General features: G+C 40.0%; 1 protein-coding gene across 1 annotated transcript in view; it reads left to right on the top strand.

Moving 5' to 3' along the window:
- The first annotated feature begins 295 nt into the window (after nt 1-295).
- The window catches only part of LOC121871958, a 47,906-nt gene continuing 22,656 nt past the window's right edge, over nt 296-25,545 (top strand). Inside the window, exons 1-2 of the mRNA XM_042374580.1 lie at nt 296-594; nt 9,782-9,836. The gene's annotated coding sequence lies outside the window, so the exon portion shown is untranslated. The remainder of the gene's footprint in view (nt 595-9,781; nt 9,837-25,545) is intronic.

The raw sequence follows: 25,545 nt of genomic DNA, 5'->3' as shown, positions 1-25,545 counted from the left end.
TGGTGAGATGGTCAGATGGTGTTTGGATAATGTGTTTGGATAATTTAAAAAAAATTGGTTTCATGTCAGTTATCGCAAAAAAAATAATATTGATTAATTTTAGATAAATAAATAATGATTGAAGTCTATGTTTACACCTGATGAGAGAATGTATATTTCCTGGATAAAGGAAATGACTGGCGTTTAAAAAACATCATCAATAATTGCACTTTGGCAACTGAGACCATCTGTTGCTGCGGTCGGCTCCCAACTTCTCAAGTTCAAGTTAAATCAGTAACCCTCGCGCAGTGAACGAGGGACGATGTATCGCTGCCTCTCCCGCCATCCCTCACAGAACGAACCGCTGTCTCGTGCAATTTAACTCCAATAGAATTTTATGGTGCCTGGCTAGTGGGCATGACTCTGAAGTTCCGTTGTGGACCTTAAAAGGATGATTATTTTTTTTTCAAATTTCAACCTTAAATTGATAGAAGAACTCAGCTATGTGAAACTGGAAACAAGTTGGATTTTGTGAACTGTGTTGATGCTTGTGAGTGTGTGTGTATGTGTGTGTACCTCGCCGCTGTTGGATTACCACACTTGCTGCTCCCTCGGGTGAGTGTACATTTAAGTATCTCTCTCACACATTTACAGCTTGGTTGGGGTGGAGTTGTGCCGACCGCCACCACTACTGTATGTCACTGTTGGTCAAATTGGTTTTATATATTATTAAGAAGTGAAAGTTTATTGTTTGTTATGTCCACTTTACTGTTGTGGTCAGTATCTTCTCACGTCATCATCAAACTCGTCATCGTCGTCATTATCATGTCATCATTACTCTCTTTCGTTGGGTTATCCATTGCCATTATTATAATTACTTGTATCATCATTATTACCACTACCGTCATTATTATCACCCATTTCACCATCTTAATTATCATCACCGTTTTCACCATTATTAGGTTAGGCTAACGTTAGGGTGTCTAATATTCAGGTGCTCGCCAAATAATGTTGTTTACCCGCGAGGCTTGAGTGGAGGGTAAGGTAGGCTACGGTTTAAAATTTACCTACGAACTAACCTGACCTTACATAATATAATCCAATCTTACCTTGCTTTACCTAATCTAACCTACTACCAAACCCAGCTTAACCTAACCTACGAACCGACCTAAAGTAACTTAACCTAACCCAACTAAACTAACTTACCCCGAGAAATAAGAGAGGAGAGGTTAGCTGGGTTATGGTGAGCCGGGTTATGGTGAGCCGGGTTCGTGTCATATAATAGGGCGGTGATCTGGTACAAATTTTATTATGGTAATATTATAGTACAGTGACCAGGCTTGATTCTTATAGTTGTGTGTTTTTAACCCCACATTTCCCATCGGCTACCAAACCCTGTCTACTTTTCTAGGAGGTAAAAACAGTCTAACTCAATAATTATGCATTTTCCCCAAATGGTCCATATTACCACTGTATTTAGCATGAAAAGTGGCATTAAGTATTCTTTTTTTTTTCATGCTTAAATCGTATGCCGGTGGTCGTGGAATAGTAACCAAATAATGCCTTACGATGTTGTAATACGGATTTCCCTGTTTAATTGTAGGCTTCTGGAGGGATTGTTTTCTTCAAATTAGTTGTAAGGTACTGTAGTATTTATGCTTCGTGTTGGTGCTACTGTGGATGCCATTTATCTCACAAGAAGATTAGCCCCCCCCCCCCAACCACAGCTTATTTTACCTGAAGATTAGGCCTCAAGCTTATTTCACTTGATTAAACACCCTATGCTACCAAGGAGAATCAAGTTGTTAGATTAGGTTAGGTTGTTACTTTTTAGGTTGAGATAATTTGGGGTTAATCTTCAGGTGAAATAAGCTGGGGTTAATCATCAGGTTATCCTTTTACTTTTCAAATGACAAATTCTGAGTAAAATCAAGTTTGTGTGAGTGAGGAAATTCAACAAGTCAATTACTTTTCCTCGGCGGTTGACTTTCTCCCGGTTATTCCTGAACTTGAACACTGTATGATTTATTCACCAGCTATTGAACTCTTAACTGTTCATCATGGCAGGTGTTAAGCCGCCAGGTGTGTGTGTGTGTGTGTACAGTATGTCGGAACACAGTTAAAAATAGTTATTTATTTATGTGCTAAATTAAGTCTACGTGGTTAAGGACTTTAGTTATTTCAGAGAAGCGATTTTAGTGAATACCTGAAGATTAAAACATCCTAACACTACCTGGGTGGTTAAGTTAGGTTAGCTTTAGGATGATTAATCTTATGGTGAAATTAATTGTCGGGGTTAATCATCAGGTGATCCAAACGCAGGTCTACTTTATAACATCAGTAGGTGAAATGTATTATCTGTCCCCCGACTACACAACCGCTGATTTTTTTTTTTATTATGAATTTTACAATTTACATATATACTGTATACATAATATTGCATATTATTACATATTACACATTAACATATTTGTAGGTGAAATATTTGGATGACTTTTCTTTTAAAATACACTTGATCATCCCTTTATTATAATATATCCTGCCTTTAATAAAGGCTATAGTCTCCTTAACATTATAATTTTCTTTCCTACTTAACCACATACAGTAAATATAATCTGACATTAGCATGATCATTGTATTCTTATCCTTATTATCACTACAGTTAATATTAAACATTAAGAAATGCAGAAATAATTTGCTATTGACATTGCAGACTGTATTCAGGAGATTTTTAAACCATTTAATTATCTCTGTTATGGAAACAGAAGTAAAATACAGGTACATGCAATGGATATTCTACCTCACCACATCTTACACAACTATCATCTTGTTTTATGTTTAACATTTTTAGTCTCTGATTTGTTGGTAGAGTTTCATGAATATACCTATATATGAAGCCTCTCTGGTGAGGATCCATATATTTACAAGTAATATTTTCCCAAATAAAAGGCCATTTAAACAGAGCATACAACTGAACACTTTAGTCACATATGGAAACTAACCCACAGTTAAATGAATACCGTGAAAGTGTGTCCATTAACTCATGTGCTGACAGTCTTAGTTGTTGTTTATGACGCAGTAATTGACTCCGCTGCACCATAGGGCGGGTCCAAACCTAACGAATGAACGCGAATAAGCACCAGTGAACAAGCAGACATGAATGGATGGATAAAGGCTTGCAACAGTGCGTGTTATTATGAGCCTCTTAGGAAAAATATAGAGAATAAAACTTGTTTCTTGCCTTTCGGATATTCAGTGCAAGTTTGGAGGAATTGGTACTTTCTTACTCTTGTTTTTCTGTAGTGAATATAATATTTTTGAGGACATTCGCTGCAAGTTTACGGTTAAACTTTACGAGCATAGAGAATCTTATAACCCTAGCAAACTTTCCATACGAACTATTACTAACAAAATAACACCCTAATCAACTTACTCGACTTAACCTAGCCTACATTAATCCACTTCACTATTAGGATAGGTATGTTAGGTTAGCCAGGTTTGGTAGGTTGGTCGCTGGCGAGCGTTCACGAGTCTGAGATGCTCTTCAGATATGAAACACTGTTCCATGCAAATTAGGCAAACTCATAATGCGAAAATTGCCGTAAAAGCTCGTTATTTGTTGGTATATATTAATTTAAGAAACAATTTATAATCGTCTATACGAAAAATGTCCTAATCTGACGATCTTTTACACGATAACACGACTGGTAGCAGCGTCAAACGTCTTTTCTTCACTGGTGTTTGCATTGCTCGGAACATGAACCAAACGAATGCAGACAACGAATGTTCATGAGCAGCTGAGAACAAACAAACGTTAGATAGCTACAAATGCTCGTTTGATACTGTATGTTCACTAGATCCGAGCCCACCTTTAAAGACCCAGGTACGGCCAGCTACACCGCTGCCTCCGCCGTCACAGTAAAACGTCCACAGAGCAGCAGGTAAGGGACACTATCAAGAAGAGGATCGGTATGCGTGAACGGGCACTCAGCTGTGACTCGCGAAAGATGCAAAGGACTCCTGGGATTTCATGCATTCTCTGGAGTTGACTGGGGTGGAGAGTTGACGGGTATCTCGAGGAGGACAAGGCCGGAACAGTATCTACCCCCCCCCCCTACACACACACACACACACATTGGCAGAAGATAGTACTACTGTTGGTTTGTTACAGTGTCTTGAGGAGTTTGTTCTATATAGTGGAGTGTTGTGTACAGTATAGTGTGTTGACTACTGTAGACCCTGTTATGTAGTGGATTGCGTTGTGTGCAGTAGAGTGCGTTGTATGCAGTAGAGTGTGTTGTGTGCAGTAGAGTGTGTTGTGTGCAGTAGAGTGCGTTGTGGGCAGTAGAGTGTGTTGAGTGCAGTAGTGTTGTGTTGTGCTGCAATCACTACCTCCACTTTCCCTCACTAATTATAACAATCATGGTAATAATCAAACAATCCATTTATTTAATTTTTTTAGATAAACACAACGTTAAATTTTTAATAATAGGCTCATATATATATATATATATATATATATATATATATATATATATATATATATATATATATATATATATATATATATATATTATTTTTCCTCAATATTTTTTATTTTTTATTGTCCGATGAAAATGTTTATGTATCAATTGGTTCATCATTAATTGTTGAAAATAATCATAGTGTTACATCAAGATATAATGTTAAATGTGTTACATATACTACCACTATCACCATTACCACAACTATCACTACCAGCACTCCACTACTAGCACTAACTTATTCCTTCTGTAAACCACAAAAATCATTACGCCGCCAACATCAACGAACTTAACAACAACAAAATTATAACAAACACAACAGTGAGCAATAAACTTGTTGATTATTGGCTTTCGATGATCTCACCATCTCGACAAGTATAGGTAATCCATCATGTGACTTCAGAGAAATTCTCTTGCATGACGTCAATTTTTACATGCTGTAGTGAAGGTTGTTGCTACACGATGACGCTAACACCAACTCATGCTTATTGTGTGTGCGTGTTTTTGTTTATAATGTGTACTAACCCCAATAAACCGTGGACAGTCACCCCTCTAGCCTGCCTGCTTACCGGCGCTTGTCACGTGCAGGACGATGATCGCGCATGTAAATTTCGTAATGTTTACATCCTGGCTCCCTTGTGTCCATATGCTAGCAGCTGACTTCCTGCATAGTTTATTATTATTATTCTTTCGGTGCAACTTTTGTGTGTTTACTGTTGATATAATTTTTTTCAAGGCGTTGTCCTCCGGTTGATGATGTATATCCTGACACGTATACTTTGTTGGTTTGCATGTATATATTTGGTACATTGTGCCTGTAAATCCTCGTATAAAAGCCATTCAGCATGTAATTCTGTAAGGCCAACAAGTGCGATATTTTCTCCCTCGCGTACGACACTTAATATACCTACACCTGCAACACAGTATACCCTCACGTCTATCAATTCCAGAAGATAAACTAAACATGTACACACACACATATCCTTTAGCATCCTCCATACAAAACACACTTGGCCGGGGCAGTGTTGCACTATAACATTAACAACATCTCGGCTTCCCTTATCTCTAGTCTTACCTGATAGAATTTGAGCAGTAATTGTCAGCAAATCATCTAAACAATTGACTTTTGTCGTCTTTGTTGTTGTCCGCTCACACGTTTATAGCCGCTAGCCTCGAGGTGTTGATAAGGTGACCACTGATTTTATGGTCGATGGCTTCAGTCTGGCCTCCACTACCACCAGACTTTCCACTGCTAGGGGCTTCAGTCTGGCCTACACAATAACACGGGAGAGGGTTGAAGGCTTGAATACGCCACCCAGAGTCAATAGAAGGTTAAGTGAATGACACGAGGAAATGTAAAAGAATTGCTCCGTCAGTGAAGATGTAACACCAGTTCATAGCTTACTGTTCATGGTGGTGTCAACTGTCAGGTTATTCTGTAGTTTGCCCATATTTCATTTCCTCATTTTATTTATATTTCTTAATTCATAACTTCCATTTTTCTATTTTTGTTATACGGTACCCCAACTATTTTTTTTAAATGGGAGTATGGAGTTTCAGAAACAGATTTTCGTGTAAATAATTTGTTTTTAAATCAACTGAAAAATTATCATCGTTCTTACATGATTATATTAAAAAAAACAAAGCTGATTGTTCTTCATATCGTTGTTAGTTATATATAATTTCAATTAATTTTATCCCAGGAACTGAATATGTTCTCTATTACTTGCATGCACGAGGGAATGTCTCGGATAAATTTAAAATATAATTTTTACAAGTGTCATGTATTAGACCAGCAAGGTATACGGCATAACCACGTGCCGGAACCGACAGCTGGACGGAAGCTCGTACACCAGAACACCCATGTAAACAAACAACATTCGTAAATGAAATTATAAACAAATAATTCTGTCGTTGGGAAGTAAGGAATATGATGGTTAGTATTAAATTTCACTATAAAAAAAAATTGTATCGCCTGCCTTTAGTATCCATACTAAGAGGAGAGTAACCAGTCACTGTAGAAGAAGAGATTTACAAACATCTGTCGCGCTCAACCGGCCGATGGTCTCTGTGTTGATCAGGAATGCCAACCCTCCCGCTCACCACCCCAGCATTTCTTATGCAAATGCATTGATTTATATAAACACCTCATTTTGAAATACGAATTTATTTTGATTAGGTGAAACAGGTTGAAGTGTCACTCTAGAATATTTGCAAGTAAAAAAAAACACAATTAAATCATACAAACTGACGTCTAAACAGTACCTGCCTGAGGAACCGTCCATGACTACTCCAGGTATCAATAATAATAAAAGGATCTAGTGATAACAAAGGCTGTGAGACCAACTGGAGGGTGCGAGTCCAACATGTCGGTGTGAGGCCAGCATGTGGGTGTGGCGCCAACATGTGGGTGTGGCGCCAACATGTGGGTGTGGCGCCAACAGGAATATATTAATAATATAGATGAATTATAAACAAGACTCAAACACTTCATTTTCATTTTTTTTAGATAAAACGATGTTTAAGGCAAGTTTGGGGTAAATAAACATATGCATTGTACTGGTCAACATTACGTATCGTATTCCAGGGGTTGTTGGAGCACGTAAGAATGTCAATACTCTTCTACGCCCTTAACTTGAGAGACATAAAGGCAAGCATGAACTTAGCATGCTTCCCTGTTGGGCGCTGTAAACGCTTCTGCTCTTCACCTTACACAAGGCTGTAGGGGAGTGCCCAATAAAAAAAAATAATACTATTATGTTAGTGAGTTACCACAAAGATATACAGCACAGATATAGAGAAAAAAAATACTTTACTATCCCCTGTACCCCGAACACAGGGACGTCAACATACGTGAGGTAGAAAGGCGTGACGTTGTAATTCCCTCCAATCACCGTATGGGCCGCGCTGCTTCGACTGAAACACCTGTCCCCGGCTAGTACCCCTTCCTAGCTGGGTCTGTGTGGGTCTATTAACGAATAAACTAACCTAATCTAATCTAACAACCAAAATGAAGATAGTTCGGAAACAAAAATGAAATCCAAGTTCTTCAATTTCAATTGTTTATTCCTTGATAGAGGAAGCGGGATCCTAGTGCTGTCACTAGGTACCCCTGTACAATAACACCAGAAGCATCTGGCAAGTGTGACAAGTATATACAGTTTAAATATTATAAAGGGGCTTACTAAAGCCTAAGGAAGGAAGGAAGGATATTCCTTTAACACATAATCAATGTTATTTGCATAATATCTGGCCAGTATGGGGAGGATCATCGTGTCTCCGTCAGGGGGTCGTGGAGTGGTGGTCTAGCAGGTGTCACGGAAGCGTTGTGTGTGGGGACATCTTAGGAGGTAGTGGATAAGGGTGCGGCTGTCGGGTCTTCTTCATAATGCACAAGAGCGTTGCTCAGGGGATGCGAGAATACCAATCTCCCAAGCAAAGTCGTACCCAATGATGATACGGGCAGCAATCACGTCCCCTTTCCGCGACCCTTCCCCATAGACATACGAGAGGTCAGGAAGTTTACGGAGGACATCGTACCAGGTGGGCGGGGAGTCCAAGTTCTTTACGTCTGTTTACCACACAGATAAAATGTTTCCCTGAGACGATATCCCGTGTTACCGTCCCTGGCCATCAGCGGGATGACGTACCATCTCTTGGGTGGGTGACCAGTACTGATGCTCGTCTTCCTCGGCAGTGTTTTATACTTGACAACTCGGACTAATCGACCACATTTTTTCACTCGGCATCGCTTACCAGTGGGGGACGTCTGATCCAACAGTGCATTTATAAACCTGGAAATTTATTAATTAATGAATTTAGTGAATGTATGTGTGTAGGGGGAGAGGGGGTGGAGCCGCCATCCTCACTTCGGCGCCCACTAAGGAAGCTGTGGGACTACACCGGAAGGACTAAAAACAGTATTTCACCCTTGCTACACCTGAGGTCAACTTGTTACATAAAACGACTCTGGTCATTTCACTACAAACTTTCTTCATCTTGATTTATTTATTTTTTTATTTATTAAACTTTAACATGGATCATGAAGAAGCTGAAGCTGACACTAGGCAAATTCTTCCATGAGTTTGAGGTCATAACATAATGAGGCTACAACATAACACGGTACACCAGGTTTATTGTGTTGTGATCTAAGAACACAACACGAGTTTCTTTATTAACACACACACACACACACACACACACACACTACTTACAATATTTCTTTGGTTAATGCGAGATGATTTTATTCAGCACAGAGAGGCTCCCGTACACCAGGTGTCATGAGACTCTCCCCCTTAATGACCAATGAGAGGTCGAGGTGATGTTTGTCTCATGTTTCCACTGGGTCTTTATACCGGGAGATGTTTGTGTTTAAACTTGGATTTTGTTTATATTAGATGTTCATTTGTTTATACTGGGGCGTTTATATGTTTAGCACCGCGAAACTTTTATTTGTTTATACTGGGATTTTTTTTATACTGCAAAATGCTCATGTTTATACTGGGGGATGCTTATGTTTTTATTGGTAGTGTTTATTTGTTTATACTTGTAAATGTTTATACTGGTAAATGTTTACTTATTTATTCTGGTAAATGCTTATTTGTTTCAATTGGGAGATGTTTATTTGTTTTTACTTGGTGAAATTTGTATCAAATGTTTACAGAGGTTATGTGAGTAAAGAGAGAGAGTACGTTATTTAGGTCTCATGGCCAAGGAGGATGACGTGCCCTGGTGCCCCCTTCCCCATCGAGTCTGTTGTCATACAAGAGACGAACAGTCAAACTGACATCATTACACACTAACATCTAACTTTCTACCTCAATAACTTCACCCAGGACTCAACCACATCCATTATTACGTTTCTACATTGCCCACTTTTTATCAAATACTTTGTTTAATGTGCATAATGAAGGCATGGTTACTAGAAATTCAATTTATTCCCGGCGCCATTGTTTCGTAAGGTTGGTAGCCATGATGCCTTTCTGGTCGTCAGATGACGTCAAGTTAGCTGTCCAAGTTTATTGTTTTTCTCACTTCTGTCTGGTAAACACCAGTCAACGTCGGCAGTTAATGAGGATTTCTGTTTTAAGGATAAGGATGTCTGTATTTCAATCAAGTTCATTGTTTTAGTTAAGTACATTTCTTATTAAAAAAGTGTTTGAAGGTTTAGTGATTTCAACGATACAGTAAGCAGTAATCTGAACTCCATTTCTGCATTTGTTTTAGATTTAGTTTTTGTTGTTTCTCTGCAGAATATTAATAATTTATTGTTCTTCTAGATGAGAGACCAGCTCACTGCCAGACACTCCCCTCACTGTTGACCACCACCCCCCGGTAAGTGATTATCGTAACAAGTCATCCTGAACAACGAACAACAATGTACAAATACATTATATAATGACCGTGTCTATATAATACCTGAGAAAAAAATCATACAAATTCTAAGCAAGTGATATGCTGTGTAGTATAGGGTGTCACAGAAAAATATCCCTACCTGCTCACTGCCTGCCTCCCTCCCTCCCTCCCTCCAACTTACAGGTCTATATTTTTATTTTTTCTCAATTTTAAAAGATGTTCTCATTATCGAGTGGTGCAGAATGTTGGTACAGAATATTAGCAAAGACTCTTATAATAGTCTTTGATATTAGTTTTGATGTAAAGTATTGTTACATTCAAGACATCCAGACAAACAAACTTATTCACAGATTCTAAACATTCACAAACGTCATTCTTTATTCAGTGTTCAATTAGAAAAATACTTTTTATAAAGTTCAAATAGGTGTTGTTATTTTTTTGATTAGTGTTATAAAAAGAACGTAGCGTCATGAGTCAACAGTCTACAGTCAGGTATTCAATCTTGGCCGAGATTTTTTATTTGCTAATGAATTTTCTGTGTGTCAAAGAATCATTGTGGAGAGTTTAATTATGGTGTGCCAGGCGCAGTGAAAAACTCGACGGGTTGAAGAAAAGCTGTGATGCGCCAACTGTCTGCTCATAGAAATAATAAAAAATATGACCAAAGGTTTTCCTAGCCAGCAGCACACCCCTCTCAGTGTTGCCAGAGTCATGGTTAACACAAACCCTAACCAGTTTATAATAATGATTATTTGAACAGGAAAATCCTTAAGTGTACTGTAGTTCATTTTAATTTTTGACGAAACTTATCTGTAAATTTGGGGATTATTTAGTAAACTACCTTTTTGTCTCGAAATTCTAGAGAATTTTCTCTTCACTGGTAACCCTACGTAACCACAAGCCAACTGACGCTCATTTGGTTAAGTTTTTTTTTTCTTTTTGGTCATTTTAGCGCTTATTTGAATAGTTGGCGAGATTTTTTTACAGTTTAATTGGAATATTGAGGCGACACTTATCTGAATATATTAATTGTAACATGTCGATCCGTTCAAGCTTTGAATTTACTAACCGTGAAAGTTTTATGTAAATTTCCACATACAAGGTGATCCATTTTCTGTGTGGAAAAATAGAAACACATTAACGGTGCTATTACGACAGGTGTGTGTGTATGTACATATGTATAGATATAGTATTCAAACCTATTATTATGAGGAAAAATAACCTAAAAATAGTAGTATTAAGAATTATAATGTAACTATTAGGAACATATGTGCATGTTTAGGTCAACCACAAGACAGGTGGCGCCAGTTGTTGCAGCAGCTCGCTTGACTCGCTTTGCTGTTTTATACACAACTTAGCTACTTTCAACTTTTAGTATGATACAACGTTCGTTCTGTTTTTAATTTTTGTGTTGAATTAACTGGCCGTGTACAGGAAGTGGTTCAGAAAATACAGGGATATATGTACGCACGCACGCGTACCCTCCCTCAGTTTTAAGAAAACATTTATTTCATCCAATATGTTAATAATTTTATTTATTATTTATACGTATTTATGAATATGTAAATGATTTTTATCTATATCTTTCTATCTCTCTATACTAGCTCTAACTTGTTCAGTACGAGTTATCGCAAATAATGTGTTAGGACGGAACATGACAGCGTCAGATGACAGAACTGTATCCAAACATCTCCCAGTGTTGTGTACCAACGTTCGTACAAGTAAACGACTTAGCGTAGTTATAGAATTTGTATTATATATCATTAAGGGACAATACTGGTACTATATATATATATATATATATATATATATATATATATATATATATATATATATATATATATATATATATATATATATATATATATATATTGTAGGTTACAACATGTACACAGCAAAGTAATTGTTTTTGTGTCCGCACTGTAATCGATGCTTTGATATAACTTAATTATAATACAAATACATTTCACCTATATGAGTATCTGCAGTGAGCGGGTTGAATAAAAAGTGGTGATGGTGGCGGGCGGGGCAGCTACCCTCCATAACAAAACAGTAGGAAAGTTTAACCACCAGGGGGCGAGGAGGCGGGCAGGACCTCACTGTTTTTACGATCTAGCTGGAGGCGGTGAAGAGGAGCAGTGTAATTGGTACGGTTGGTGGGCGTACGTACGTTGGACGAAATTAATTACACTCTTGTGACGATTCTCTCATGTTTAATAAGCCTCAAAAAATAAAATCAAACGGTGGTAATGTAGAATGAGAGACTAGACACATCACACAGTTTAAAATGAGAGCGGCTGGTCAAGGGAAACAGTGCAGCAGCTACCAGGAAGTGTTGCAAATGTCACCCCAGACTCGTAGCCACACTGTTATCAATGGATGGCATTGAACTCTTCTGGGAGATTCAATGACTTTTTTTTAATGAAATATTGGATTACCTGAAGATTAGACCCCCCCCTCTCCAAGCTTATTTCACCTTAAGATTAACCACAGTGGTGTAGGAACGCCTCCACAGATAACTTGAGAGACCAGCCACTGAGGCCCAAACCTGTATAGTAAGAGTAACAGTCGTGAGACAGTAAACAGTCATGTAATGTTTGTTTTATGAGACACAGGAACATTAGTATCTGTCAATGTTTATGTTGCTAGTAATTGCCAAGAGCACTGATGGAACACAAGTCTTTCAGTGTGTATGTGTGTGTTCCTGTCTTCGTCTGCGTGTACAGGAAGATGCAGCGTCACTTAAGAATGTCACAAACACTGTCCTCAGACCAACAAAAGCCCAGGAAGGTGTGGCGGTGGCGTTGGCGTGGCGTGGTACTGAGGGAGACAGTCATCAACCACAATGTCCTGGTCAACGAATTTTAGTCAATTTATGTAAAAGTTCATGGCAGCTGAAGGCAGAGAACTTACCTCGTTACTTGATGGTTTACCTGGACACTCACGATTCTTGTGGGTAATGTAGCGTGAGTCATTATAACCTAACCATTATCTGGAGTCCCTGTAGTTATCATGATGACCAGTAGGAGACGAGCTACAGCGTCTTGTATCACAGTCCCAATATATCTGGTGAAAACGAGATTCTACAAAATATCTGATATCTTTCTTTACGTTGAAGGTGAAATTGGTGATAATGACGTAGGCTGCTAAATAACGTAAATCCTAATGTGTACGTTATTTAAACATATCCCCGAGTAATGTGAGGCTTTATATAAGTTATTCGTAATGCAAATCCTAACGTAACTATCCCGAGATGCAGTAAAGTATAAACACGCGAGGAACTACACTGTGTACCGAGTCTCCGTGTTCGAATCCTAATCTATCATGACGTCTGTTGTTAGTGTGTGTGTGTGTGTGTGTGAACAACGTCATGCGTGGATAATAATAGCCGCTTCACGTACACCTGTAACTGAGCGTGAATGATCATGATGCTGTAGTTCCACACACCTCATTACCCACCATCACCTAGCGGGTGGGCTGTCAGTGTCTGGGAGTAAACAACGTTATATCCTCAGGTGGGTCTTGTTTGTCTCGCTTAAGTTTTGGATTTGTATTGAGACAGTCAAGATCTGCCAGCGAGCCGACTTTAAGCCCATTCGGACCACAGTGAACCAGGGAGAGATATTCACCCCCCCCCTCCCCTCCACCCTGGACGTAAATACAAACATCAAGTAATCTTTACGTGGATGTTGCTGCAACGGGGGAGTGGTTCATTATAACAGGTATTTAATCAACTCCTACAAAGGCCACTCACAGGGGGACAACAACAGGACCAGGACACACAAGGAGGCACTCCGTCCACCCCTAGTGAGACCTGTGGGTGGTTGTGGATGGCCAATGTGCCGCCCGCAGTGACTGGTATCCCTGTACACTGTAACACATCACGCCTGTTAGGGTCAGCAACTCCTACCTTCCTTTCAATACACCTTATTATCAAGTCGAAAGGCCAGAATAGGAAACACAAAAATGCCTTCCTGGGGCCCCAATAGTTCTCTAGTTATGAAGACACAGGTAACGGTAGGTTGAGCTAAGTGTTGTAGATCACCTGAAAATTAAACCCCCAAAGCTAGGTTCGGTTGAGCTAGGCTATCGTTAGGTTATGTTAGATTACGTTAGTGTTAGGTTAAATTACGTTAGAGTTAGGTTATGTTAATCATAAGGTGAATTAAGCTTGAGGCTAATCTTCAGGTGATCTATTCAGGGGCTCCAGCAGAGAAGGATGAATGGTTGTGCGCGTTCATCCAACCAGCTCACAGAATGGTTGGGACAAGTTCCATAAACACGAGGGTGAGTTTCTGAATGGCGATGTGGTCACTCGGGGCGAGGGGCGGGGTAGACGATGCTGACCACGGGGCGTGGGGCGGGGTAGACGATGTTGGCCACTGCGTTTCAAGTCCTGTTATTGATAACTTTATCAGCGGGGCACCCCACCTCCAGGCTGACCGGGAGGGAGGTAAGAGGCCCCTAACACACCAGAGTTACTATGAGGGTTAGATAGGACACACTTCACCCCCTCCCCACCCACTCCATCATCCATCCACCCACTCACTCACCATTACTCTCCGCTATTTACTCATCAGAGGCCGGGGGAGGCATAGTATTGCCTCCTTAAGACACCGTGACGAGGACCTCTACCTGTGACTGTCTTAACACTTGGTCTACCATCCTCCACGGTGTGTGTGTGTGTGTGTGTGTGTGTGTGTGTGTGTGTGTGTGTGTGTGTGTGTGTGTGTGTGTGTGTGTGTGTGCAAGATAGAAGAATGAATAAGAGAGCGAGAGATTGAGAATAAGAGAGACAGGGATGGAGAGGAGAGGGAGAGAGAGTCCACATCTACTGTAGATGTCTGGTATGTTCGCCATGTAGATGTCTTATGACTAGTCGTCTGGTGGCCATGTTTACATCATGATAGTGTCCACACATGGCCACCTGGCTGATCTCCATCCTCCTCGGTAACAGAGGTGGCCCATTCCCTTAGTCTTACTCACCAGGTGGGCCACTTGAGCTCCATGGTCCACGGCTGCTGGCCACCTAACCACCAGAACCTGGTAATTGTCAGGGAGGAAGACGGGAGTCGCTACCGTAGACGCAGCTGGCAGCCAGGACGGGGCTTCCCACCCCCTGTAATGGTCATGACGTCCAGGCTTACCCGCCCCCCCCTTCTTACCCCAATGGTGTCATCCCACTTAGACGATCATCTGTTTTATGCGATTCTGGTATTCCATCTTAGTTAAAAGATCGGGTTACGTTACGTAACGTAAATATCATAAAACAGACGATCGTCCAAGTGTAATGTAATCACTCCCTCACCATCCAGTTATGAGGAGATTAACAAATATTAGTGAATCTTTGAGAATCCAAACCAAGGACAAAGTTAGTTTTGTCTGTGTTGTAATAGCTGAAGTAATTACAGTGTGGGTCCCTATAGCACAGGTCTTATATGAAGGATTTTATATGACAGTCAAGAGCTTCCCGTGTGAATGTATCAGGTCATAACCACGTTAATACTGGCTGTCATAATGGTTATCATGTCCGTCACGGATTAATTATCATAAAAATGTAATTATTTTATAGAGAGGAATTGTCAGTTCAGTTTCTGCTGGGTACCGGCACCTGTAAATGTGTCGGGCAATGAGAAGGTGAACAAGGTGGCTCTGACCCAACCTGTGCTTCAGTCAACCCTTGGATTAGAACTACCGTATGTAATGTCTGGCAGCGTTGTTGGCCCCAACAAGTTCTGGGTGACTATCCTGGCCAGGCTTGAGGCTTCACACGGCTACTCTCGGCCACTTGTTGGTTTGTTTTTGTTTTGTTTTTTATTTATTGGGCACCCCCCGACATCATTGTGTAAGGTGAAGCGCAGAAGCGTTTACAGCCCCCAACAGGGAAGCATGCTAAGTTCATGCTTGCCTTTATGTCTCATAAGTTAAGGGCGTAGAACTTGTTGGTCGAGATTCATAGTCTGGGCGACCTTAGGAGGCGGCATCTCTCCGGGACTCTAGGGAGATGTTGGCAACTACCTCCTCTTGTTCTCGGGGCATAGTTTTATTACCAGAGGATGGAGTTTTGGGGTTTATCGAGGAATTGGCCTCTCAGCGTGTGTACCACAATATTGTTTTTATTTTTTTTTAAGAAGCCTATAGGCATTGTGTATGTACTTTACATAGGCTATAGTTTCATGTTTCGTCACATTTAAATACAGTAAGTCATTTTAAATAAGGCGTCATCAGTTACTACGTCAGATGTAATATACCGTATATGAAGAAACAGATCCTGTTTCCATGGTAACGGACACCGACCGCCATTCTGGGAGTCCGTTATCTGAGTATTTGTATGTGAAGTAAATTAATGAAGTGATATAAACTTAAACGTTTAGTAGATCAGATGAATAACATTTGTGGCTGTTTTTGTGGACACAAGGGTGTGTAATCAGTAGCTTGGATAAAGGTCAAGGTAAGGGAATGGTTTGTTATTGATTATATCTTTAGTGAAGTGTTATACAGTATAGAACTTGTACCTGGTGAAGCAGAGAGGCAACAGCCTGAGTCATCTTCGATAAATTATTTTGGGAGTGTTGGCAAATGTTCTGTTTTGTTCTGTTCTTGTTTTTGCCAATTTGGAGGTTAATAATGGAGAGCATTATATCATCTACTACTAGGGTGGAGGGGGGGGGGGTGAGGTAAGAGAGAGAGGGGCGTCATGTAGCGTCGTGATTTGGTCTAAGAGCGAATCAAATCTACCGCCAGTTTCTTCACCCTAAAGCTAGAGTAGAGAAGTACAACAGGTTAATGAACTCCTCCCAGGCCCTTGAGGTGGTTGACAACCTCAGCCCCTAGAGGAGTGTCCATTATGAGGTGTTCGGGCCGCGGCACAGCAAGGAGACGAGCGACTCAAGTACAGAAGAAACCAGACGTTGGATTTTATAGTTTAGAAGGGTATTAAAATAACTATACCGGAATAGATAACACATTTTAAGCCGCTACACTGTTTATGTCTGTTGTTTGTTATTCCTGCACTGTTTGTGTCCATTGCTTGTAATACTATTTCTGTACATTATTTGTACCGTCTATATACATGTCAAACCAATGTGAACTTGTATGCCGATCAGTTACTCCGTCTCTATGCCTGTGTGTGTCTAAAACACTTAAGGTAAACAAGATGATCGCCCACATAAGTATAAAAAACAATGTCTCACTGCCAGCCGTACGAACCAAACCTGAGGACATGTTTTTCTGGACGAATTTAGTGAGGTTACTGACCTTTCGTTGGCGGCTCCCGGAGATACATATTCAGTTTGGCTGAACCCGACCAAAAGCTGGAGAAGATGAGCGAGAAAAACAGTAACAGTATCGAGATTGTAGCTCAAGTGACCAACACAGACGTGGTGAGAGACAGTGGGTGGTATAACGCAAGGAGGTGGTGTGACACAAGGGATAGACATATTATCGACTCCATCTTGAGCAGTAATTAAAAAATAACAATTTAATTATCAGGTGAGATAAGCTTTAGGGGAAGAGGACCTTAATTATGTTTAGGTAATCCTCCTTTAGCGGTACAGTTATAGGTACACCAGTAACACCACCACCACGCGATGTACAGTTTGGTTGCTGGGTACTGCTTGGCTGTCTGGAGCACCTGGTCACACACACTTACGATCTTTTATTGCAGACGAGACGATGAACGCCTTAAATGAACCCCGGGGTGTAGCGGACTAGGGGGGGGGTGGAGGTGTGGAGAAGATTAATGAGGTGGGTTTGGAATGAAAGAGTGTAAGGAAGATGGAAGGGTGTGTAGAGGAGGTGGATGGAATGATATGTGAGGACAAAGTTTGGTCGTAGCTAGAGACCATGTGTGGTAGGGAGGTAGTGACGAAGGTTCTGCCGGGGGAGTCGTGGGCAGCGAGGCGTGGAGGGGACAGTAATATCCCAGGGGGTGTGTGTTGCCCATTGCGGGACATTCACTTTGTGTGGGTGGGGGGCACTTGTCTTCCCCGCCAGCTAGGAATCGATTCCACGCAACATAAAACTGTTATTGTAACAAGAAAAACAAACAAACAAAATATCACAGAAAAGTTAAAATTTTGTCTGGGTAAAATAGTCACGAGATAAAGTAGATACTTTTTAGACATATATTTTAATAGTCAACATGTATTGTGCCGTCTTGTACCGTTTCGTGCCGTCTTGTTGCTGTACCAATAACATTTTTTTCCTCCATGATAATTATACTCGTCAACAAAGACTATAACACCCTAATATAATGAGACTCCTTTAAAAAATACTTATAACTCCTGAATATGTACGATGGCTTCTAAGGGTTGAGTGTAATAGTTTGAGTATAATAACTGGTAGACCAAGACAGCAGAAATACGTTTAATTAACCCCAAAATAATGTAATCAGCCATTTGAGGGTGAATAATCGAATCCCCAAGTGCGACAACTTTATCACCAAGTACGATTAACAAACGACATTAGTGCAAAAACTCTTACATTGACTATGCTACGATAACTTCTGAAATTGACTATATTAACTCTTGACGCACTGAGTACGATAACCTGAACTAATGGCGTTAAGTGTTCTGTATATGATTACTTACAGGTGAGATTCTTAATTTTATTTCACCTGAAGATTAACCATCCTATAACGGTACCGATTTGGGGAGGTTAGGTTAGGTTGTTTGGTTTGGTTAGGTTGGGCTGGGTTAAGTTAGGTTCGGTTAAGTTAGGATGGTTAATCTTCAGGTGAAATAAGCTGTAGTGTCAAATCTTCAGGTAATGCAATTGACTTAGTTTTTCTTCTTACGAGTATAACAAAAAGTCGACATAGCGGTATACATAATTGTTACCGCAAGCGGTACTGAATTATGATGACACATAAACAAACAAACTAAAGTTATGTTAGGCTGTAACTCATGTCATGTTTATTGGGCGTGCCTGCCCGTATACAGTATATAGTGTTGAGATGGAGGCAGATGAGAGACCTAGAGTAGGTTGAGGTGTTGGGTGGTGTGAGGGGAGCTTGTTTGTTTATAATACGCCTGATGCAGCGAGTTTGAATAGCCGGCCTGAATCACGTGGAGCCTCACTGTAGCTATCCCCATCACACCACCAACACCTAACCTGTTTCTCCTGAAGACTTTCAACACATAAGTTTAACTTGTATTTATTGTGTACACAGGTAGACTGTGTCCATTGCATCGTTTATCATTGTGACGACATAAAAATATGGCAAATTAAGTGCTCATTGTAAGTGTTGAGATTAGACTAATTACATAGCTATGATTGTTATGTAAAAATATATTGGATTAGACATTTATGTGATTGCCTATGTATGATTTATTTGAAATACTAAAATTAATTGTATTCAACAGGTTTGACCGAATTATAATGTTCGAGTTTAATGTGACAAGTCTAATTAAATCCTTTAACCACCCAAACGGCGGTTATAATAATTATCAGTACAAGAAAATGCACTTTACCGGTCCAGAGTTTATTAAAGAGCTCTGGGCACTACTTGATAGGATTCTGAAGGATAAAACAAAAATAGGTGTTATTTCCAGCAGCACCAGCAGTAGTATAGGCAGGGCCGGATTCAGGAGTGGGCAAAGTGGGCAGCTGCCCAGGGGCCTCCACAATCTGGGGGCCTCCACATATTACAATATTTTATTTATTTGTTTATTCATTTGGATTATTTTTATTTTCATTCTTTAAAATTCATGTTTATCTATTCCATCACGTAAAACTATGTTCAGCAAGAAGCGTGATAGAAATTAGGCTAGCTACTCCTTGAAATTCATGAATACCTGGTTTTCCTATGAACCGTATATTTTTAATATTTTTAATATAACTGCATATGGCTTCAAAATTGTCCAAAGAAGTGTTCAAATTTCAAAATTTTCCTGGGGGGCTTGCAGCGCCCCCCCGGAACTCCCAGATGTTTAGGCTCGCTTCACTCGCCACCTCACCCTCTTGGGTAGTTATAATGAGGGGGCCTCCACAAAGAGGCTGCCCATGGACCTCCACAGGTCTAAATCCGGCACTGAGTACTGGTGATGGGTGTACTGGAGAACAGTTATTTGGGCATTAGAAACCTAGAAATATGAAAGAAAATAACAAGCTCTTTGGTTTCTTCAGCTTGTTGGTTTGTTCTTCAGTTTATGTTAGTGCAAGGGAGTGTAGTGCTGTGGTGTGTAAGGGGGTGTAGGGAGGTGGTGGATTTGCTGGAGGCGACGAAGCAGCATATCATTCATACCGCAGCTACCTTGTGACTCAACCATCCCAGTAACACAAATACAATCTGCCGTAAGACTTATTATTACTCCGTCAGGGTTGTGGTTTCTCGCCCTTATGTTTGTTTACAATGGGCAGCCTCCCTGAGTGGCCGGACAGTACGCGCGCCAGATGAAAGTTGATTTGCCGGCTGGTGGTGCGTGTGTGGGGTATTTAACCTCTCACGTGATGCAACTGAATCCTTTGTTACATTAGTGTGTGTTTGTTTGTTATATTGCTGAGAGATTTAAAGTTCACTGTCTATGAATTATATGGTATATTGGTCAACGTCTTATCTTCCACAAGTCGAGGTGGATGACGTAAAGATTAGGTTAGGTTAGGAGGACTAATCTTCAGGTGATCCTAAAATAATATATAATATCATCAACAAGATATGCAGTGATGGTATTAGGTTAAGCACATAGGTACACATCAGGTAGGTAGATAACAAGCAAGTAGATGATTATGGATAAGCAGCAAGTGGATAGGCAGAGAGGTGTGTGTGTGTGTGGCGGTGAGCAGCAATGATGTAGTCATCCGTCACCACAGACCCCCCCTGCCACCCTCCCTCCCACACACACACACACACACCCTACGGCCCTCCTCTCGTGTTGACCCCCACTCCCTCCCACCTCCTACGGTATATGGTTTTAGATAGTGACATATTTGGTGAAATTATTAGCCGCGTTTTCCTATGGTAATTTTACCCGTCTCATTCGGTGGAGCCCAGTATCGCAGAATTCTCCCGCCACACAATTTCGTTGGTCTCGACCGATGTAACTAGGACCAACTGAAAGACTATTGCTACTTGGGCTGAGGTGCCCTGCCCTTGATGCCCCGTGGCGAGGTGGTGAAAGAAAGGGATAGTTAATGATAGGTTAAATAGAAAATATTCATCCATTTGTTGTTGTGAAGTGTAATTTTAGCGTCAAATATCACGAAGCAGTCTAGTTTACTCACAAATTTCTATCGCTGTTAAAATTAACAAGGACTTGTGTTAGGCGTCTCCGAAGAAACGGATATTTTGAAGTAGATAATTGGGTAATTATTTTATCAGAAAAAAAGCACAAAAAACATATTTACATCTACAGTATCGTGTTTTTGTGCAAATAATCAGTTAATATTCAGTGCCCTTTTTATTTACACTTTGTTGCCGACGCTCCTCCCACTCTTCTGACTAACCAATAAGAAGAGAGTGTAGAATGTAGCCGGTGTAAATTCGTTCTTTTTCAACCGGCCTAAAAGAAACCAAGAAAACGTAATTATAATTACTGATTTTATTAATTTCCTAATTCAAGTCAGTCTCGTCACTCCAAACACATCTCTCGTTCTGCTTCTTCTCCCTTATAACTCAGTCTAGTGTTTAATAATGTTTACCTCCGCTCTTCTTGCAAACAACATTAAGTTAAGTCTTTCGTTATTTGTTGGTTAAATTCTCATGCTATTTCAATATGTCTTTACATTACTTTATCACATTGTTTGGCTATAATTTATTCTATCTTCTACACAAAAATTCCCTGAGAACTTCATGGATACTTTGAGTTATTTGCCCTACCTTTTGAGTCGGTGTTCTAAGTCTGTTTTCTAACCTATCTGTGCCTTTGTCACCCTGCACTACCGCCTAGTCTAGTGCATCTCAAGTTTGTGATAGTGTTCTAGGAAATCAAGTTTGTCCCTTCTGTTTTATAGTCTTGATCTGCTCTGTTTCACTCACTATTTTTTCTATTCTCATCCTTGACTTGACTTCCTCGACTGCCATTTTCACATTTCACGCGTCAGTTCACTCCGATCACCTGAACATTAGACACCCCTGTTATTTATCCCCTGATGATTAAACACTTGATGCTATCTGAGGGGTTAGGTTAAGTTAGGTTATGGTTGCGTTAGAATGGTTATTAAATCTAAATGTGGAATAACTTTGGGGGGGCTAATCTTCACGTGTCAACTCCACCTCTTCCTGATTTGTCTGTCTGTCTGTCTCCAGTCCATCACAGTCTTTTCCCTCACAGTTGAATTCTCCTCACGCATTGTCTGTCTCCCTCAGATTATTTTCCACCTATTATTATTTCTTCTAATGTTTATCTAGCCTATCTCAGTTCTTCCACAGTTTCCCTTCGTCTGTCGTGCGAGGCGTCTCTTTTGGCGTGTCTTTGTTATTCACGTTTATTACTTCACTTCTTCCTTCTCTTTTTTATAATTTTTTTCTTGTTTTCTTTGTCTCGTTTTATATTTGTTTTTCGTTGTCTTTATCTTTTTCCATAAATCTTGTTTTGTTTTTTTCCTCTCTTGGTTCTCCTCACACATTTATTCAACTACGGTATTTCTCTACACTGTTTCTCCATGTCTACCCCTCCCCCCTCCTCTTCTCTTCTCTTCCTCAAGACCTCATCTCTGTCTTTTTCTTCAGGTAATTCCTCACACACGTCGTCCAAAATGCCTGTAATATTTTCCACTCCAGAAAAAAATTGTTAAATCTCTCTTAAACATGTTCTATATATTTTCTTCGTTGAGTGATTTCAAATACTTCCTGGATGTTTTATGTATATAGTAACTCAAGAAACACCACAGATGTTTTGTGTTTTCTGTATTGTATCATCAAGTTCTCGCGATATTGTTAAAATTCTTATTGTTAATTCAGAAATGTGTAGTTAAATCTTGACTTCTGGTAAAGTGGCGGCAATGGAATCAACTGTGCGAACACTCAGCCATCCATCACTGAGGTAGACGAGGCGGGACTGACAAATGACAATCCTTCAAGTATTTATTCTTATTTTATCCGTTATAACATCCACTTGTGGACGACCCAGCATTACAGTTAATAGTTTCGTAGCGGAATACACTAAGAAATTAAGGCAATTATAATTATACCCATGAACCGTCATCAGTAGCCAGACAGCCAATTTCCCGTATATAATATATCGGGTGGCGGGCAGGAACGAGTGAAGGACGCGGGTATTTCCTCTTTTGCCGTTACTAGTATTAAAATAGACATACTTGACGTGAGGTAAAAATTTGTATGTCAGGTTGAAGAGAAACTAATTTAGATGTTAATGTTGATTTTGTATTGCTGCATTTCAATTTTATTTTTAGTTAATCAATTGTGGCCAAAGGTGTGGCAGACTCATCAAAGACATGCAGATTTTTCCGAAATGGCGGCAAACTTGATGGTACAACTTAAAATGACAAGGTGTGGGCAGCGTAGCAGAAGTTTATCTAAATTACAAGGAAGAAAAAAAAATGGTGACATAGTACTGAGGGTTTAAGCTGAGGCGGTTGCTCAGTGTTTTGTCTCCTGAGTATTACACCCCCCAGACTGACTGTCGTCATCGACAGCTATAATAGACTGCGACGGATTATTACACTGCCTGGGTACATTCCCGCTGTGATTTCATATTTTAAATTGAAATAAAGACATTATTTAACCGGAGTAATACTGATTCAAAGGAAACAATAACAATACTGATAAAGCTGAACCGTTCGAGTGTTGCAGCTGTTATTATTCCTCTACACAGTCTTTAAACATCAATATTAAAACTTTCCCTTGTAAATGGTAAAAAATATATATATATTCTATTAACACTATAATCACATTCTTGTATCTTTATAACAACACCTTAATCTTATTTTCATTTAAACCTTTCTCCATTATTGAACTACAAACAATGAGAAACGTCCACAACCTTCTGATTCGTTGAGATAATCTGTGTAGTGTGGTTGGGTGTATGGTAGAGTTGGTGTGTGTGTGTGGGGGGGGGGTGTAAGTTAGTTTCCACCTTGTCCTCTGACCATCTGGTCGAGGGATTCATAACGGGGTATAACTACTTCGGATGAGTGAGGTGGTGAGAGGTGAAGGAGGGCGTGGTAGTGTTAGCACAAGCAGGCAGGCAGGCAGGCAGGCAGGCAGGGGAGGGCGCGCCACAGTCACAGTATATTAAAGCAGTGATCCGCAGCCCTGCACACCACCTCTCACAGAGCTATATTTACCCGACAAACTTTCAATAAAAACTTTACCTACATCAGTCAAGGTATTTCGCTATTCTGCTTTTGTCAGAAGTATACAATTTGTCATCAAATATTTCACTTCAGTCAATGATTTTCCAGGAATAATTCATATCGTTATTGATCATAACTCGAGGCCAGTCCATATACCCCCGTATCTCTTCCCTCTTCCTGTCGTAATTTCCTTTGTAATATTTGAACTTGTACCTGCTTATGTCATGAACCAAGTAAGAGTTAAATCTGAAGAACTACATTACGTCAGCGGCTTGGGTGTTTGCTCCCCTCTTGATCTCTACAGCAATATTTCAGGTTTATTCTTGGTATCATTTCTCCCATCACTATCTATTGGCTTATGGTTACTGGAACGTGAATGCGGGTGTTGTACTGCACGTCTGGTTACGTTAGGTTACGTTAGCATTAGGATGGTTAGTCTTCTGGGGGATTAAGCTGGGGTGTGTAATTTTCAGGTGATGGAAAAATTAAATAAAAGGTCTTGGATATTGTGCACAGTGAGAACAAGAGCATGTACTGTACCTTATTCATACCTGTGGCGGATCTGATTGCAGCCTCCCCACGTGTCATCCTGATTGGCCTGAGGAGTAAACTTTGGATCACCAAAAGTTTAACCACCCTGATGGTATCCTCACCTAACCTAACTAAAGGCTAACCTAACCAATAGTGAACCAAATTTAGCTAAATTATCATAACAGGAGTGTCATCAGACGAATATACAAAATAGCTGACGTCGTGGAAGTCAAGATGTCACACAGAGGTCCATTAAACTCCAGTTACTTGAACCTCGGTGCTGTGAATCCAAAATGGCCGCCAGACTGACCATGTTGACTGTGGTAAACAAACAATGGTGAGGGACAATACAGGTTGCTCGAAAAGTCCCTCTGCACCAACATCAATTTGAAATATATACAATTACCTCGTTCTATTTACAGTTAATATTGGAACTGGTCACATTAAATATTGAAAATGGTCACAGTAAATATCAGAACTGGATATCATTTCCAGTATATAATGTAAATAGAACAGTGTATATGTTATTATTAGGAACAACTCTTAAGTACTGCAGGTGCACGGGGATTTTTCGATCAGCTATATGTAAACAATGATGAAATTCCCAAATCTCATGAAGTAAGAGTTGGGTCAATGTGTAGGAAGAGAGATTCACCCAGAAGCCATGAGAATGGGTATATAGTTAGTTAGCTTGAATCACGTTCATTAACGAGTTATTTAAAGTATTCAAAGGTTGTTGATTTTGCGACATGAATTCGAAATTTCAACCAAAAAAATTATTCCAGCACTAATCCCGGGCATTAGGAACCTTGAGTTAAAGCATCTTAATTTGCACTCCCTCGAGAGACGTAGAGTGTGGGGCGATATGATAGAGGTGTATAAATGGAAGTCAGGGCTAAAC

The sequence above is a fragment of the Homarus americanus genome, unplaced genomic scaffold, assembly GCF_018991925.1.
Source record: "Homarus americanus isolate GMGI-L3 unplaced genomic scaffold, GMGI_Hamer_2.0 scaffold48416, whole genome shotgun sequence".
In the NCBI taxonomy this organism is placed as follows: domain Eukaryota; kingdom Metazoa; phylum Arthropoda; class Malacostraca; order Decapoda; family Nephropidae; genus Homarus; species Homarus americanus.
This window is presented reverse-complemented; position numbering and strand designations above follow the sequence as displayed.